This window comes from Lithobates pipiens, unplaced genomic scaffold, assembly GCF_037356315.1.
Source record: "Lithobates pipiens isolate NorthernLeopardFrog02 unplaced genomic scaffold, aLitPip1_a1.2 Scaffold_8, whole genome shotgun sequence".
In the NCBI taxonomy this organism is placed as follows: Eukaryota; Metazoa; Chordata; class Amphibia; order Anura; family Ranidae; genus Lithobates; species Lithobates pipiens.
Genome location: NW_027507903.1, coordinates 565,861,086 through 565,879,753, shown reverse-complemented (window position 1 = coordinate 565,879,753; position 18,668 = coordinate 565,861,086).

The following is an 18,668-nucleotide window of genomic DNA, read 5'->3' as shown; positions in this document are numbered from 1 at the left end:
AAGGGAAATGGAAGAAAATCCCACATTTTGGGTTGTCACCAGAACAGTGCGGCTCCGTTCACACCCGGACAAAACGCGCAGAAAACACGCATTTTGCTGTGCGTTTCAGAAACACCCGCCACGCATTCATTGTAAGGCTCGGTTTCCACTAGTGCGACTTCATGCGATCTGGGACTGAAAAGTCGCATGACAAGTTGTACCCCATGATTTCCAATGAGTACCGTTCATATCGGTGTGACTTCAAAGTGGTCCTTGCACTACTTTGGTCCCACTTTGATGCGACTTGAGGTCCGTAGACCTCAAGAATACACAGGCATTGCTTCAAGTCGTGGCAAAAAAATCGTGGTAAAATCGCACGGCTTTGGGGACGCAATAGTGGAAACAATGCCTTAGGATACTTTCACACCAGAGCGGGAGGTGCATTAACGGTGAAGCGTCACTAGTTTTAGCGCTTCACCGCCGCTTTAGTGGCACTTTTCAGCCACTAGAGGGGAGCTTTTAACCCCCGCTACTGGCCAAAGAAAGGGTTAAAAGCACCCGTGTTGCGCCTTTGTCGATGCACTTTTTAGGCGCTTCAGCAGCGCTACCCATTCATTTCAATGAATGAATTCATTTAATTATTATTTATTAATGTATTATTGCATATTATTCATTTATTTTGGTTATGTTAACCCCTTCCCTGTCGGTGTCATTAGTACAGTGACAGTGCATATTTTTAGCACTGATCGCTGTATTCGTGTCATCTGTCCCCAAAAAGTGTCAGTTAGTGTCCCGACTGTCTGCCGCACTGTTGCAGTCCAGCTATAAGTCGCTGATCGCCACTATTATTAGTAAATAAATAAAATGAAAATATCCCATAGTTTGTAGACGCTGTAACGTGTGATTTTTTTTTACCGAAAATACGTAGCAGAATACATATTGGACAAAATGAAATTCAATTTAAAAAAATATATATTTTGGGATATGTTTTATAGCAGAAAGTAAAAAATATTGTGTCTTCAAAATTGTCGCTCTTTTTTTGTTTCTAGCGCTAAAAATAAAAACCCGCAGAGGTGATCAAATCCCACCAAAAAAAAGCTCTATATGTGGGAAAAAAAGACATAAATGTAATTTGGGTACAGTGTCGCATGACCGCGCAATTGTCAGTTAAAGTAACGCAGTGCTGTATCGCAAAAAATGGTCTGGTCATGAAAGGGGGTAAATCTTCTGGAATCTTCATGCAACCTCACCCTTTTGCTGTTGCACATATGTGTTACGAGGGCAGCAACAGGTTAATCGCATAGTTCCATGGGCCGGGCTTTGCACAATGGAAGTACGGAGATCTTATACCTGAGGGGTCGCTGTGGAAGCTCCATAGTGTTCTGTTCATCACTACATCCAGCGATCACTACACCACTGCCACTGTTCTATACCTAACATGGGGGGTCGCTCACTTGGCTCCTCCACCATTTATAGAACACCTTGTATTTTTTTTCAATGACTGCAAGGCATTCCCTAATTGGATGAGGTGGAGAGGAGGTGCGGTGATGTTACGGTCTCCACCTTGTCCAATAAGAGGATGCCTTTTATTCAATAAAAAAAAAAATCCAAGTTCTATGAATGGTGAAGGTGCTGAGCAAGTGACCCCCTGTGCTCAATGGAGAAGACGCTCACACAGGACCCAGAAAAGATCGCAGTGATCGCTGTACAGTACATAATAATACTAAATATTACAGCTATTGTCAGCTTCCCCAGCGCTTCATCTGGATATCTGATGATGTTACCTGTATATTGTGCCATGCTGGACCAATGGAAGTCAGCTATAAAGACCATTGCTGGAATTCCGTGCAGTTGGGAGTTGCTGCACTCAGGGAAGATCATCAGCCCCTGCAAATCGCTTTTCAGAGGGCATCTGACAGGTGACTTGGAGGCGGTATGTCACCTCCTACCAAACCCAGGACCCTGCATTCATTATATCTGGTCCCCCACAGTACACAGGACATGGAAATGCCATTATTTTAGTAACTATAAACTGCTAAATACCTTTTCTCATCATTAGTCTTGTGACTTCTATCAGTGTCTGGTTAAAGCTTGTAGGAGGGGTTTTCATTCTCCTCTGACTGTCCTATGAGGCTGCAGGACTCCTGACCCTCTGTCTGGACAGTGCTTATTGGCCATGTGCTGATCACATGCACCCTCCCAAGACAAAAAAAAACCTCTCAATAAATTCACACCAAACTGAGCATGTGCAAAGTGCCCCCAAGACTCTGTACTGTCAGGAGATAGATTGGGGACAGTGGAAGAAGGAGAGGATCAGAGAAGGCAGGATCAAACAGCCTTATTTACACAATGCAGAGTATTAACCCCTTTAGGTTCCACAGTGAGTATAACAAGCATGCTTTACTGCATATACAGACTGATTTTACTGGTGTGGGTTTAGTAACACTTTAACCCTGAAAAAGCAGAACAGCTGTGAATGGGGCCACCCCACCACCGCTCTGAAACCGTGTGCAAGGAATGTGGTTGTAGCGGGATGGCTCGGCCTTTTCAGAGGTGAACCCACCATGTGTACATCCCAGAGTGACTGCACTTCCTTGTTTAGGTGGGTGGTGGTCTGGGAGTGGTAATACCATGGCTCAACCACCTGTTTTTACTGCCTGCTGTGTTAACGAGCCTTTACAGTAAAGTTGGAACAGCCCCTCCCCCATATTCACTTTTTCTTGACCCCCCGAGAGCGAGGAGTATGTAGGCTTCAGGTCTGTGTGGATGGCGGTTACACCGGTCGGAGCACTCTCCTCCGCAGGAAGGGAAGAGACTCAATTGCACACCTATATTTAGATATTCAACATATTTGACTTATCTCCAGCAGTAAACGGCACCCTTGTAATGACTTGTGCCATTCCATTCAGTAGGATTCTGAACCCAGGATGGCATGATTCCACCATGGGTGAGTCCATGACAGGCTGGTCTTGAAGGAAGTGGGTTGGATGATGCCAGCCTTCATTCAACCTGGAAGACTGGTGACATCTAGAGGAAAAAAGGAATTACTGCACAAGTCAAATCCGGATTCGAGGTTTACTACAGGACACAGTAAAAATAACTTACAAATAGTCGTATAAAAACTAAAAGTTAAACTGGTCTAAAACGAATATACTGGGGGATCAATATATCCTTTGTCAGCAGCATGGGGGATGTCCTCTGGGTCAATCACAGAAGCACACAGCATTTATAACCACTTCTGGAAGATTTACCCCCCTTCCTGGTCAGGCCATTTTTTTTCCTTTTTGGCACTGAGTTACTTTAACTGATAATTGCGCGGTCATGCAACACTGTACCCAAATTAAAATGATATCATTTTTTTCATACAAAAAGTGTTTTCTTTTGATGGTATTTGTTCAACACTGGGTTTTTATTTCTTGTGCTATAAATAAAAAATAACGATAATTAAAAAATAAATTTAAGAAATAAATAAAAATAAACAATATTTTTTACTTTCTGCTATAAAACATATCCAATGAAAAAAATAAAATTCTTCATAAATTTAGGCCAATATATATTCTGCTTCATGTTTTTGGTACAAAAATACCAGTTAGCGTATATAAAGTGGTTTACATGAAAGTTATAATGTCTACAAACTATGGGATAGATTTATGGAATTATTTATTTTCATACTAGTAATGGTGACGATCAGCAATTTATAGCAAGACTGTGATAGAAATAGAAGTGTTAATAGTTTATTTTTATCAATTAACAAAATGGACAATAAATGAACAGAAGAGACATCAAATCAATATTTGGTGTGACCCCCCTTTGCCTTCAAAACAGCACCACTTCTTCTAGGTACATTTGCAACACTTTTTGTAGAACCTCAGCAGGTAGGTTGTTCCAAACTTCTTGGAGAACTAACCACAGATCTTCTGTGGATGTCGGCTGCCTCAAATGCTTCTGTCTCTTCATGTAATCCCAGACAGACTCTATGATGTTGAAATCCAGGCTCTGTGTGGGCCAAATCATCACTTTCAGGACTCCTTGTTCTTCTTTACACTGAAGATAGTTCTTAATGACATTGGCTGTATGTTTGAGGTCGTTGTTCTGCTGCAGAATAAATTTAGGGCCAATCACACTCCTCCCTGATGGTATGGCATGATGGATAAGTATCTGCTAGTATTCTCAGCATTGAGGGCACCACTGATCCTGATCAAATCTCCAACTCCTTTTGCAGAAATGCAGCTCCAACCTTGCAAGGACTCCCCACCATGCTTCACAGTTGCCCGCAGATCCTCATTATTGTATCGCTCTCCAGCCCTTCACCAACAAACTGCCTCCTGCTACAGCCAAATATTTCACATTTGGACTCATCAGTCCAGAGCACCTGCTGCCATTTTTTTACACCTGACCCCAGTTCCTATGTTTCCATGCATAGTTGAGTCGCTTAGCCTTGTTTCCATGTCGGATATATGACTTTTTGGCCGCAATTCTTCCATGAAGACCACTTTTGGCCACAGTTTTCCGGATCGCTGGGTGTACCTGGGTCCCAGTGGTTTCCACCAGTTCTGTGCTGATAGCACTGCTGGACATCTCCCGATGTCGAAGGGAAGTAAACATGATCTGTCTTTCATCTTCTGCTTTGAGTTTCCTTGGTCCACCACTGTATCTATGTTCCTCAATGCTGCCCGTTTTTTTTGTGCTTCTTTAAAAGAGCTTGTACAGCACATCTTGAAACCGCAGTCTGCTTTGAAATCTTTGCCTGAGAAAGACCTTGCTGATGCAGCATAACTACCATGTGTCTTGTTGTTGTGCTCAGTCTTATTATGGAACATGACCTGTGACAGTGGCGGCTGGTGGTAATTTTTTTTGGGGGGGGCAGCAAAAAGTGCCCACCCCCAGGTCCGGTCAGCCAGTGGGGTCATCAGCAGTAACAGAGCACTTAGCTCATCTATGGCAGGCAACGCTTCATATGGGCGACAACGGCAGCTTCTCTTTCCCCTGCTCTCCTTCTCAGTATCATGGGCATCACAGTCAGCTTCTCCTTCCCCTTCTCTCCTCCTCTGCAATCATGGGCAGCTTTCCCTGTTCCCCTCCGCAGGCATCACAGCGGCATCCGTCTCCTCCCTCCTCCTCGGTGGCCAATCGGAATGCTTTTCCCTTAGGCCAATTGGGAAACGAGTCTCAGACCCGCCTTCTGATTGGCCGGGAGGAGAATCAGTGTGAAAATAGCGAATATTCATTCATTATTGTCACACAATTGGATGACCTCAGAGTGCAGTGCTCTGTGCCCCGAACCCACCCTTTTTTGAAGCCTATCAGAGCCTCTGGTTCTAATCATGTGCTTTAAAAAAAACAAAAAAAACACCTCCCTCATTGGAATCCATGTGTCCGGGGCACCCTGCATACCGATTAGAAGGCCGGATGCATGGCTGGGGGGGCAGCGCCCGTGCGTCCCTAATGGATCACTGACCTGTGACATGAAACTGTCTTTCACAACCTCACCTTAGTAGCAGAGTTTGGCTGTTTCTCACCCAGGCTAAGGCTCGGTTCACACTAGCCGACTCCAAAGTTGCACGATTTTCAGTGAAACTTTGGAGTCTGACTTTCATATGACTTTGATGTATCACTTTGTTTACACTTGGTGGCACTAAAGCCATATTAAAGCCGTGCCAAAGTAGTGCAGGAACCTTTTCTGAAGTTGCAGTAGTGAGTCAGTAGTTTCAATTGGAACTGCTCTCATAGAGATACATGGCATTTCACATGACCTGTGACTTTGGGTCTCACAAGTCGGATCCTAAGTCGCAGGAATGTGAACTGAGACTAAAGCCTCCTACAGAGCTATTTCTGTTATAGATAATGTTACAGGTAATGTTTCACCCTATATATGAAATGGATGATCATTAGCATCTTCTTGGTATAGTTGGTTAATCATACACTTGACTTGATAGTCTTACTTTACAGCATTTTTTCACACCTGCCTAAATCTTTTGCACAGTACTGTACATTAGTAGATCCAAAAAAGTTCTACTGTCACAACACTCACTGTACACTATCAGGACAACAGAAACAAGATATGACTACAGAACTCCACCCATCTCCTTTTCTACATATCAGGTCTTGTAGTCTCAGAGAAAGTTGGGAACAATGTAACTGATAACATTGCAGCACTTGATCAGTTACATTGTTCCCCTGCTAAGGGAAAGTTATCAGATGACTAGATTTTTGTCAGGATCAAGAGTTTTTTTTCTAAACTTATTAAATATATATAACAAAATGCTTTCAATCCTATATTACCATACTAAAAGGGTCCAAATAAATATACAATGTTAGCTTTTTTGGGTTTAGATACATTTTTAATTATACTTACACACAGCCCAGCTTTCTAGCAGGACAGATCCGACTACACACACAGGTAAATGAGTGAGACTCCATTCACACATAGGCATTTTATATCACGGGTGGAATCGCCGCGATTCTGCCCGTGATTTCAAAACCCTGCTGTTAAAATGTCAAATCAGATGAACCACATATACCGTATTTACCATTATTGCGATATAAGCCACATTCTATATGATAACATCTTGTTTGTACAAATTATCTAGAAAACAATACAAATTATGGAAAAAAAAAGTAAAATCGCACATCAGCATTTTCAGGTGCCATTAATTTCAATGGCACCTAAAAACGCGGTGCGATTCTGCCGCAATTGTCACACAACAGATCACGCTGCAATTGCACAAACCATATCGTGTGACGTGTGTCGCCGAAAAGAAGTCCTGGAACTTTTTCTGGGTGACACACATTGTGTAAATTGGTTTGCGTAATTGCGGTGCGACTTGTCACGTGGCAGAATCGCACCACAGTTTTAGGTGCCATTGAAATGAATGGCTCCTGAACACGCTGATGTGCGATTCGACATGTTAGCATTGCATTTTGAAATGATGTAGCACCCTCCTAAATAGGTGCTAGGCTGTCAGGTAAATATAGTTCTTTTTGTGCACCTCCATAATCAGTGGAGCTTCTGGGCTGATCACACAAGCTGCATACTCGACTGCTTCTTTTTGCTTTCTGGAAAGATCCAGAACATACGGTAGGAGCGGAGCAGGCAAAATGAGACGTTTTAATATTTATGAGATCCCAGCCAATCCCTGAGGGGGTGTGCTCAGAAGGTGGCTTGAGAGAACATAAATAGTCTGGGGCTGCATCAGTCAAGGTCCTTGTCCGGTAGGAGAAGCACCTAGTCTGGAGGGCTACTGCCCTCCCAGGCAACCCTGCACCTTTTTCAGCAGCTCAGCAAGGCCCTCATCTACCCTGAGGCTGGGGCTTTTCTTTCAAAGAGACTTAAAGCTAGGGAAGGGTGGATTTCACAGAGGATCCAGTATGGAGAGTCTACTAAGCAACTATATGCCTGACGCTGAGAGAGGCACCCAAGGACTTGTGAGTACAGACCTGAGAGCAAGATTTGGGTGAATGCTGCTTGTAATCTCCTGTTGAACTGAGACTGAGGTTCACCTGGACAGGAACATTGCTTTGGTGCCTCAGTACTGTTCATTCTCAAGAGCTGTTGCTAAGTGGCTTTTCAAGAAGAAGTAGCTGCTAAGAGAGGACATCCTCCTACTACGGTTCAACAATCCAGAGTAGAAAGAAACCCCCCAGACTGCTTACTGAGCCACAAGTGTGGAAGCTATATATAGATAATAGACATAATGGATCGTAACTGGGGGCATCTCAAGGAATGTCCAGGGATCAGTATATTACTAGGGACATCTCAAGGAATGTCCAGGAGATGGGTATATAACCAGGGACATCTCAAGGAATGTCCAGGAGATGGGTATATAACCAGGGACATCTCAAGGAATGTACAAGGAACGGTATATAACCAGGGACATCTCAAGGAATGTACAGGGAACGGTATATAACCAGGGACATCTCAAGGAATGTACAGGGAACGGTAAATAACCAGGGACATCTCAAGGAATGTCCAGGGATCAGAATATAACTGGGAATATCTCAGTGGAATGTACAGGCAGCGGTATATAACTGGGGACATCTCAATGAAGTTCCAAGGTTTGGTATATAACTGGGGACATCTTGGTGGAATGTCTAGGGATCAGCATATAACTGGGAATGTCTCAGTGGAATATCTAGGGATCCACATATAACCAGGGATATCTCAAGTAATGTCCAGGGATCGGTATATAACCGGGGACATCTTGGTGGAATGTACAGGGATCGGTATATAACCGTGGCGTGGACATCTCAAGGAATGTCCATTTCGGTATATAACCAGGGACATCTCAAGTAATATGCAGGGATCGGTATATAACCAGGGACATCTCAAGTAATGTCCAGGGATCGGTATATAACCAGGAACATCTCAAGGAATGTACAAGGAACGGTATATAACCAGGGACATCTCAAGGAATGTACAGGGAACGGTATATAACCAGGGACATCTCAAGGAATGTCCAGGGATCAGAATATAACTGGGAATATCTCAGTGGAATGTACAGGCAGCGGTATATAACTGGGGACATCTCAATGAAGTTCCAAGGTTTGGTATATAACTGGGGACATCTTGGTGGAATGTCTAGGGATCAGCATATAACTGGGAATGTCTCAGTGGAATATCTAGGGATCCACATATAACCAGGGATATCTCAAGTAATGTCCAGGGATCGGTATATAACCGGGGACATCTTGGTGGAATGTACAGGGATCGGTATATAACCGTGGCGTGGACATCTCAAGGAATGTCCATTTCGGTATATAACCAGGGACATCTCAAGTAATATCCAGGGATCGGTATATAACCAGGGACATCTCAAGTAATGTCCAGGGATCGGTATATAACCAGGGACATCTCAAGGAATGTACAAGGAACGGTATATAACCAGGGACATCTCAAGGAATGTACAGGGAACGGTATATAACCAGGGACATCTCAAGGAATGTCCAGGGAACAGAATATAACTGGGAATATCTCAGTGGAATGTACAGGCAGCGGTATATAACTGGGGACATCTCAATGAAGTTCCAAGGTTTGGTATATAACTGGGGACATCTTGGTGGAATGTCTAGGGATCAGCATATAACTGGGAATGTCTCAGTGGAATATCTAGGGATCCACATATAACCAGGGATATCTCAAGTAATGTCCAGGGATCGGTATATAACCGGGGACATCTTGGTGGAATGTACAGGGATCGGTATATAACCGTGGCGTGGACATCTCAAGGAATGTCCATTTCGGTATATAACCAGGGACATCTCAAGTAATATCCAGGGATCGGTATATAACCAGGGACATCTCAAGTAATGTCCAGGGATCGGTATATAACCAGGGACATCTCAAGGAATGTACAAGGAACGGTATATAACCAGGGACATCTCAAGGAATGTACAGGGAACGGTATATAACCAGGGACATCTCAAGGAATGTCCAGGGATCAGAATATAACTGGGAATATCTCAGTGGAATGTACAGGCAGCGGTATATAACTGGGGACATCTCAATGAAGTTCCAAGGTTTGGTATATAACTGGGGACATCTTGGTGGAATGTCTAGGGATCAGCATATAACTGGGAATGTCTCAGTGGAATATCTAGGGATCCACATATAACCAGGGATATCTCAAGTAATGTCCAGGGATCGGTATATAACCGGGGACATCTTGGTGGAATGTACAGGGATCAGTATATAACCGTGGCGTGGACATCTCAAGGAATGTCCATTTCGGTATATAACCAGGGACATCTCAAGTAATGTCCAGGGATCGGTATATAACCAGGGACATCTCAAGTAATGTCCAGGGATCGGTATATAACCAGGGACATCTCAAGTAATATCCAGGGATCGGTATATAACCAGGGACATCTCAAGTAATGTGCAGGGATCGGTATATAACCAGGGACATCTCAAGTAATGTCCAGGGATCGGTATATAACCAGGGACATCTCAAGTAATGTCCAGGGATCGGTATATAACCAGGGACATCTCAAGTAATATCCAGGGATCGGTATATAACCAGGGACATCTCAAGTAATATCCAGGGATCGGTATATAACCAGGGACATCTCAAGTAATGTCCAGGGATCGGTATATAACCAGGGACATCTCAAGTAATGTCCAGGGATCGGTATATAACCAGGGACATCTCAAGTAATATCCAGGGATCGGTATATAACCAGGGACATCTCAAGTAATATCCAGGGATCGGTATATAACCAGGGACATCTCAAGTAATGTCCAGGGATCGGTATATAACCAGGGACATCTCAAGGAATGTCCAGGAATCGGCATAAAATTGGTAGTATCTCGGTGGAATGTACAGGCAGCGGTATATAACCAGGGACATCTCAAGGAATGTCCAGGAATCAGCATATTACTGGGGACATCTTGGTGGAATGTCCAGGGATGGGTATATAACCAGGGACATTTCAAGGAATGTCCAGGAATCGGTACATTACTGGGGACATCTTGCTGGAATGTCCAGGGATCGATATGTAACCGGGGACATCTGGGGGGAATGTCCAGGGATCGGCATTGAATAAACAGATCTTCTCCGCTCAGCAATGTGTGTACTCAGCACTCAGGCCTGTATATCCTACTGGTGATGGATTGTATACATCATTGACCATTCCTATAAACACATGTACAGATGTCTGTTGTCGCCTCCATACATCCTCCTAATACAAGGCTTCTTGCAGACATGGGATGGTGGTCCTAAGGTCCGAGAACGCTTTGTTGTCTCCCTGTCTGTTGTTTTGGTCCCTAGTATTGATTGGTTGTAAAACAGATCTGCGTATGGATAAAGAACGACTGCGCAAATTGAAATCCTCGCAGCAAGAACCAATCACATATTACCAGGGTGAAGCTACTTGCAAAAACATTTAAGCTGAGGAATACATGGAACGTTCTGCCAAATTTTAGGAGAATGTAGATAATGGGGGTTATTTACTAAAGGCAAATCCACTTTGCACTACAAGTGCACTTCGAAGTGCAGTTGCTGTAGATCATGCAAGAAAAATAAAAAAACAGCATTTTTGCTTGTACATGATTAGATGATAAAATCAGCAGAGCTTCCCCTCATTTCAGATCTACCCCCTCAGATTTACAGCGACTGCACTTCCAAGTGCACTTGTAGTGCAGAGTGGATTTGCCTTTAGTAAATCAACCCCCATGCCTGAACTCCACTTTATTTTTGGTAGATATTAATCAATACGAACCGAGTTGGAATGCTCAAGACACTCAGGTTGTCCTGTTATATGTGCACATATTTTTTCTAGAAACCAAATTAGCTCATCTTTTTATTTGCATTTTCAAACATAACAGGTGAGTGTTGGGATCTTTCTTCAGATACTAGAAGGTTTTACAAAACATAACACATTTATTGTCAATATTTCGGTCCTGATTAGTCCCCAGGGACTTCAAGGTCTCCAGCATCTGTGGTGGTGAGTTCTCTGCTGACAAGGGGCAGCACTCTTCCCTTGACGTATTTTTTTGTGTTTAATGGTACATGCAACTGGAGGAGTTGGCACATCTCATGAGAATATGCAAAACTCCTAGGAGGTGGAACTATGATAAGGAAAGCTCACTATCGGAGCTCACAAGAGATCTAAGAAGCCTATGGTAGCCCGCCCCCACAACACTTAGGCTGGCCACACATGGACTAGCAGGAATCAGCTGAATTTGGATCCATGTACGGGTGTTCCATACAATGAAGCTCCCGATGACACCCAGTGGGAGGAGCGAAACGCGTCAAGCTAAGGAGAATCTGTGAAAGCTGTTTGGATGCCAAGGCGGCAATTTTGCACGTTTTTAAAGACTCTGATGTAAGTGTAATGATTTTAAACCTTTTAATAAATCTCGCAGTATTACACTATATGTCCCCTTTCCGTCATTTGTCTAAACTTTGCTATCACGGTCGCCCTTTGACCGGGTAAAGTGTGTAGGACGTGGACCATGTGGTGGAGGATAGGAGATCTCATTTCCTAAGGCACGACAAACCAATCTACTTGTTGGACAGGAGGCACCATCTTGATATATAATATAGGCGTATTTGTCATCTTCATCTGGTGAGTGGGGACCCAGGAGGGGAGCACCTGGATTATACCAATGTGTCACCAAACCTGTACCTCACATTTGATGAACTTTATTGATTGCACTTTATTTTGCACTGAGCACTTTGTTATACATGTTGTTATTATGTGGCACATTCTGATGTTTGTATATGTATGTTAGTAGTTCATAGGTGCAGTGCTGAGTATAAATTCTTTTGTCACTTTTAGGGGTACTTACCTTGCACTACAGCAGCACCCATATATACATTTTAGTTCCACAGCGCGGGTTTAATATTTACATTTTATCTGCTATATAAATCCTGTATAATAATAATATTGCTGCCCCCCCCCCAAAAAAAATAAAGGGGATCTACAGTCTTTTCATTTTTGCGGATTTGATATAAATATTCTTAGCAATATATATATATATATATATATATATATATATATATATATATATATATATATATATATATAAATATTTTCTTTTACTTTTCTGTACAGTTTTTAAATGTATACTGTATGTACATGGGGCAGCCATATTTGTTCATATTCAGGCTTTACTTCTTACGTCTTACTGTGCTACACAGCGCTAATGCTTTACTTCTGTCTCTTCACAATAGAAGTCTATGAAAAAATTGCTGTGCCTGGATGCCTGATATTCTACATTACCAGTCCAGCCAAAGCATTTTCTTTACTTTTGTACAGAGAGGGAAGGGTTTTCTTTCTCAACTTCAATCTTTGCCCTTCTTGGGAAAATTTCCCCTCACTTCCATTTAGGGCAGGAAGTGATGAGAAATCTCTCTGATGGGGACACAGAAAAAAAAAAAAAACACATTCTTTTAAAAGACTGGGGAAGGGTTAGAATGTCTGATAATGTTTTCATTGCTGCCGGTGCCTTCCTGGCCTGATGGCTCCAATGTGGTGAGGAGAAATTTCCTCAATGGAGTCACAGATGGAAGTAAAAACCTGACAGTTCTGACTCCTACCTTCTCCCATCTGTTAGCCATAAGTGCTGCGTACAACTGTCCATAACAATGAATGGTTGCACACAGGTATACACCAGCACTTGTGTAATCATACACATCACACATGCATACAACAGTATGACCCTGGATGCAGACTGTCAGCGCCTGTGACGTGGGGTGGAGGAATGCACCCGCTTGGATAAATACATCCATCCACGGTGACTGGGGAAGAAGCTAATGTAGCGTGATCTGCACTCCATTAGCTTAGAGTAGGTGAGATATCAGGAATCTAATAGACCCATGATGATGATAAAGTTTTTGTGAAAAGAAATGTAAAAAAAATAAAGTTACACTTAAGCCCTGAAACCCACCCCCCCAAAAAAAAAAACATTGAGCCTGTCCCCAGGTACACGCACATACAAATGTAAACACATGCGTCTGGGGCGCCTACATATCAAAAGGTTGCCTGTGCTACACATGTTACATATTGCAGAGCATGCTGGAGTGGGAGCAATAACTCTAGGCCCATTTTTCATTGTTAACTCTACACTAATGACCTGTAGGGGCTTTAACCAAATCCTGTGGTTTCATTATCCTGACCTGGGCATCATATGATGTCCAGCAGGATAAGCAGCTTGCTCCTGCCCCAGAGGGCACGCAGCATGGCGACTGGTAGTGCGGTGTGTCTCTCTGACACACCGCATATCCGATCTCGTTAAAGAACCTGCATCATAGGCTATGACAGGGGTCAGCAACCTGTAGATCGTCATCTACCAGTAAATTATGGCCAGGTGACTGGTAGATCAACGCCTGTGCCCTGCTCCTGATGAGCAGACGCTATTGTTTTTTACAAATTTAATTGTCTGAAGCTGTAGTTTGGCTCAGACTAATTTCTCTAAAAGTTCTGCTTTCTGTACCAGTCCAGCTGGTTGCACTGATTCCACCTGGCCGTAGGTGTCGCTGTCACTGTTGGTGGGTGTGGAACAGCAGTAGGCTGGATGCATTGAATGCCACCTCTTGCTCGGAAATGGCTCAGTGGGTGTGGTTTCCCTGCTGTGCATTCTGGGAGAGGGTATTTAAGGTACCAACGGCATTTTTTTTTGGTTAGTTTTCCGGGGTCCGTGATCCCAACCCTAGGACCCTCCTGGCCTGGGGTCTATGTCGCATGGTCTTGCGCCTCAGGGCCAGCTGGTCCGAGGCTTCGCAGCTGAGAGTGTAGGCCCAGGAATGTCTTGGGGCCTACTGATCCAGGGGTGGTCTTGCGCTGTCTCGCCTGCGGGGAGAAGCCAAGAAAAGCTGGAGGATCCAGGGGAGGACTTTTCCAGGGGAGGACCGAGCGCAAGGCTGGTGTCTCTGGAGGAGCCTGGATACAGTTTGAGGACGCAACCCGGATCAATATCCTTACAGTATCGCTGGGTCGGCTGAAAGAATCTGGTACTGTATGGTAGTTCTTCCTAAAAACTCTCAAGAATCTCTAAGTTCAAGTAACAAGTCTGTGGCAGAGACTTTGTTGTGCATCTACTCTCAAAACCTCTAAGTTCATTTAACAAGTCTGTGGCAGAGACTTTGTTTGGCATCTCAGCGGCTGCTATGTCATATGAGAGGGGCCTATCCGGTGACTGCTGGATCCAGTCTGTGGAGCTGTTTGTCCTCTGGATCTGACTAATACCTCTAACCCGCAATTACTAGGTGCCTGAACTCCCCCTTATCCTACAACCCTCTATTGAAGGGCTGTGTCTTGTGTCTTTCTTTAGTGTTACCCCTAAATAAATCTTCAAAAAGGACCACGTGTCTGATCTATCATCATTTGGGCTACTTTCCACGGGACCCCCCTAAGATGAAGAGGTGCGGTAACGGTAAGCCTGAATAAAACCAGCAGCTCCTTCGGGGGTTAGTGCTACATATACAAAAAATAGGTAAAAAAATGCAGAAAAAATGCAGGAAAAAACATAAAATATAAAACTACACAAATTAATTCATAAAAAAAATAGCCGTAAACAAGTGCAAAAATAATTATATATCTCCAACGTGAATAATTATATATCTCCAACGTGAATAATCCTGCTTCAATATTAATATAAAAAACTAATTATACAGTTCATAGCCCCAAAAAGTATTTTAGAATAGGTGAAAGTGCTTTGTGCTGGTGAAGGAAGAGACCCCCCGCTGCTCTATTTCCTCTTGAAGGGTGAACACAGCATGCGTGGTTTATTCATGTTCTTATTGTGACTGCACTCACCAGACATTACTCCCCCTCCAGGGGTATGAGACATTCAATGTGCTACATTGTGTTGCTCTATCTCATAAAATCACAATAAAATACAATTTCATTTTGGTTGTAACATGACAAAATGTGGAAAATTTCAATGGGTGCGAATACTTTTTCACGGCACTTTACCCCTGTGGGTGATGAGCTGTCAGTTCCCATGCACTTGGTGTAGTGGGCCCCGGCTCTCCCTCCTCTTTCTGCAGTGCTTTCAGGACAGATCAGAGTGATGCTTTGTGGCGGAACTGTTGAATAAAAATCTTTGTGATCCATCCTGAAAGTACTGCAGAAAGAAGAGAGAGATGAGGGGGACCTATTACACCGGCCAGCTCATCACCCATGGAGGTACATAGTTACATAGTTAGTAAGGTTGAATAAAGACACCAGCCCATCCTGAGTGAGTGTGGGTCCACAATTGTCTCTATCCCGGCACATTGCATCTCATCAAGATGCTCCTTCATTATATAGTTTATTATATTTAAGGTACACATATAGTGTCAATTTACACAGCGCTCCACACACACATCACTCCTCACCCCCAAGGAGCCCACAATCCAACTCACATTTGTACACTAGGGCCAATTTTGGACAGAAGCCAATTAACCTACCAGAATGTCTTTGGAGTGTGGGAGGAAACCGGAGTACCCGGAGGAAACCCACACAGGCACAGGGAGAACATGCAAACTCCAGGCAGGTAGTGTTGTGGTTGGGATTTGAACCAGCGACCCTTTTCACTGCTAGGTGAGAGTGCTAGCCAGGTAGGTAGGTACAGTGGGCAGGGGGTGATCGTTGCCAGTTCACCTTCTCATTTTTTCTGTAAAGTCGAACTTACACTTTGAACATATGTGCAAAAAAAAATGCAAAAACAGAAAACGAGAAGCCAGGAGTACATGATATGCTTATAAAATGAATGTAGGAGGCTGGTGTGAATGTGGTCTATAGGACCCGATTATCCGACATAATAAATCAGACTCTTCCTGTGGGATATATTGGATGTACTGTATATGTAGTTTATTCTGCTCAGTAATACACAGCCTCATTCAGTAACAGATCATTGCATATCACATAGCACACATTCATCCATTCACACTGAGCTGTGTATTGGGTCTGTGTGTATATTGTATGTGGTCTGCTGCATCTCATTACCACTTCCGACCATCTGCACTGTTCTTCTAGTCCTGTATACGCTCATCACACATAACAATACCACAAACACTGCGGGCTGTTTATTTGTTTGAGCTTTTCTCAGCTCTAATTAGTTTCCCCCCTGGGCTACAGTCAATTTACATGTATTAACATCTAGGGTCAAACGTACATGAAAGTTTTTTTTTTGTTTTAGGAGGCACAAATATATATATATATATGTAGCGCCCTGCTCCTGATGCAAAACAAAACAAGACGCTATTGTTTTTTTTCTTACATTTAATTATCTGAAGCTGTAGTTTGGCTTAGACTAATTTCTCTAAAGTTCTGGTTTCCGTACCAGTTAAGCTGGGTTGCACTGATTCCCAACTGACCGTAGGGGTCGCTTTCACCGTGGGTGTGGAACATCAACAGGCTGGAGGTATTCAATATCGCCTCTTGCTCAGAAATGGTTCAGTGGGTGTGGTTTCCCTGCTGTGCATTCTGGGAGAGGGTATTTACGGTAACGACGCCATTTTTCAGGGGGGTTCGTTGTTTTCTTGGGTCCGTGATCCCAACCCCAGGGCCCAACTGGCCTGGGGTCTGTGACGCATGGTCCTGCGCCTCGGGGCCTGCTGGCCCGAGGCTCTGCAACTAAGAGTGTAGGCCCAGGAATGTCTTGGGGCCTGCTGATCCAGGGGTGGTCCTGTGCTGTCTCGCCTGCGGGGAGAAGCCAAGGAAATCTGAAGGATCCAGAGGAGGACTTTTCCAGTGGAGGACCGAGTGCAAGGCTGGTGTCTCTGGAGGAGCCTGGAAACTCAGTTTGAGGATGCATCCCGGATCAATACCCATACAGTAGGTAAAAAGGTAGTGGTGCGCGGTACTATGGTGAAGAATCTAGTTAAAACAGGTTTAATATATTCAATAGGTACTCAAAAGATTCGAAGATAAATGTAATATCGTCTCCACTACAGGTAATAAATGGAACGTAGAAAAAGAAAAGACAATATATGTATATAAAAAATATAAAAAATATATATATATATGTATATATAGTGAAGGACCCTCACTCCTATGCGTAGTAGTATTTTGAGTGGTAGACAAATGGATAAGAAAAACAATTAATGATAAATAAGACTGGTGGTCCCAATGCGATTTTTTAGGTAGCAGAGTTGCATAAAGTGGCAGTGCTGAATATAAAGAAAGTCTGTGAAAATAACTACTACTGTATTTGTTTCAGTGACTAAAGTACTATACATAAAATAGTGGACGAAATAAAAAATATATAAGGTGAATCACCATGCGATTTGTTAAAAATGACGAAAAACGCATACAAAGTGCTAGTGCTGAACAATAAATAAATCTGAAAAGAAGATCTGCTAAGTCAAAGTATATGTGTAACAGTGTACAAAAGTAATCATTAGCTAGATAAGGCAAAAGATGTAAGTAATGCTTGCCTTGTGACTAAAGAAATCGCATATGGTGTTAAAGCCAAGGGAGGGTTAAGCAAAGTGACTCTGTGCGGGTGTCTTTATACCATAGACTTAAATATCGGTGCAGTGCACTAAATTGAATCATACAATCAAAGAAAATAAATCAAATTGTTGAATCAAAACAAAAACGCATAAACGATCCAAGTGTTGGTGAGAGGGAAACAACCCTCTGGGAATAATCCAAAACAGAAGGAAAAAGGTGCACAGTGTTTGAAGCTATAAAAAATATAAAAAACAACAATGGAACAGTAATCCTAGTTGAAATTGTCCATTCAGCTGGTGCAACAACAAGTGGCGATTAGCCCAAAATCGCATGTAACAAGACATTTGCCTGCAGTGCTGGTGCTTAAAATATATGTGCACTATAAGGTAGAGATTTAAACAGTGATAATGGTGATGGTGGATATCTCCCACGTGGTCCTGTGTAATCAGAATATGGGTGTCCCCTTACCTTACAGCTGTAAGGTAACAGCATATGGTATATGTATCCTCAGGGTTCCTGGTGGTCCTTATCCCTCGAGGTCCTATTCACGTGTCCCCGGGTCCTGGCGTCTCCTGCTTACTGTGCCGTATTGGGCTCTTTAAGTGGTCCCTCAGTGGTACTTCAGCGTGGGGGGGGGCAATTGGTGGTATACCTTGGCGGTTTTATGCAAGGGGTTAAACAGATAAGGAGGAAGGGAGCCCCATAGTATAGTATTTTTCAACAGTATTGAAATTTATTTATAAAAACAGCTTTGGTACTCACAAACAGACAGAGTTTTTGTATGGTGTATAAACGAGCCTCGAGCT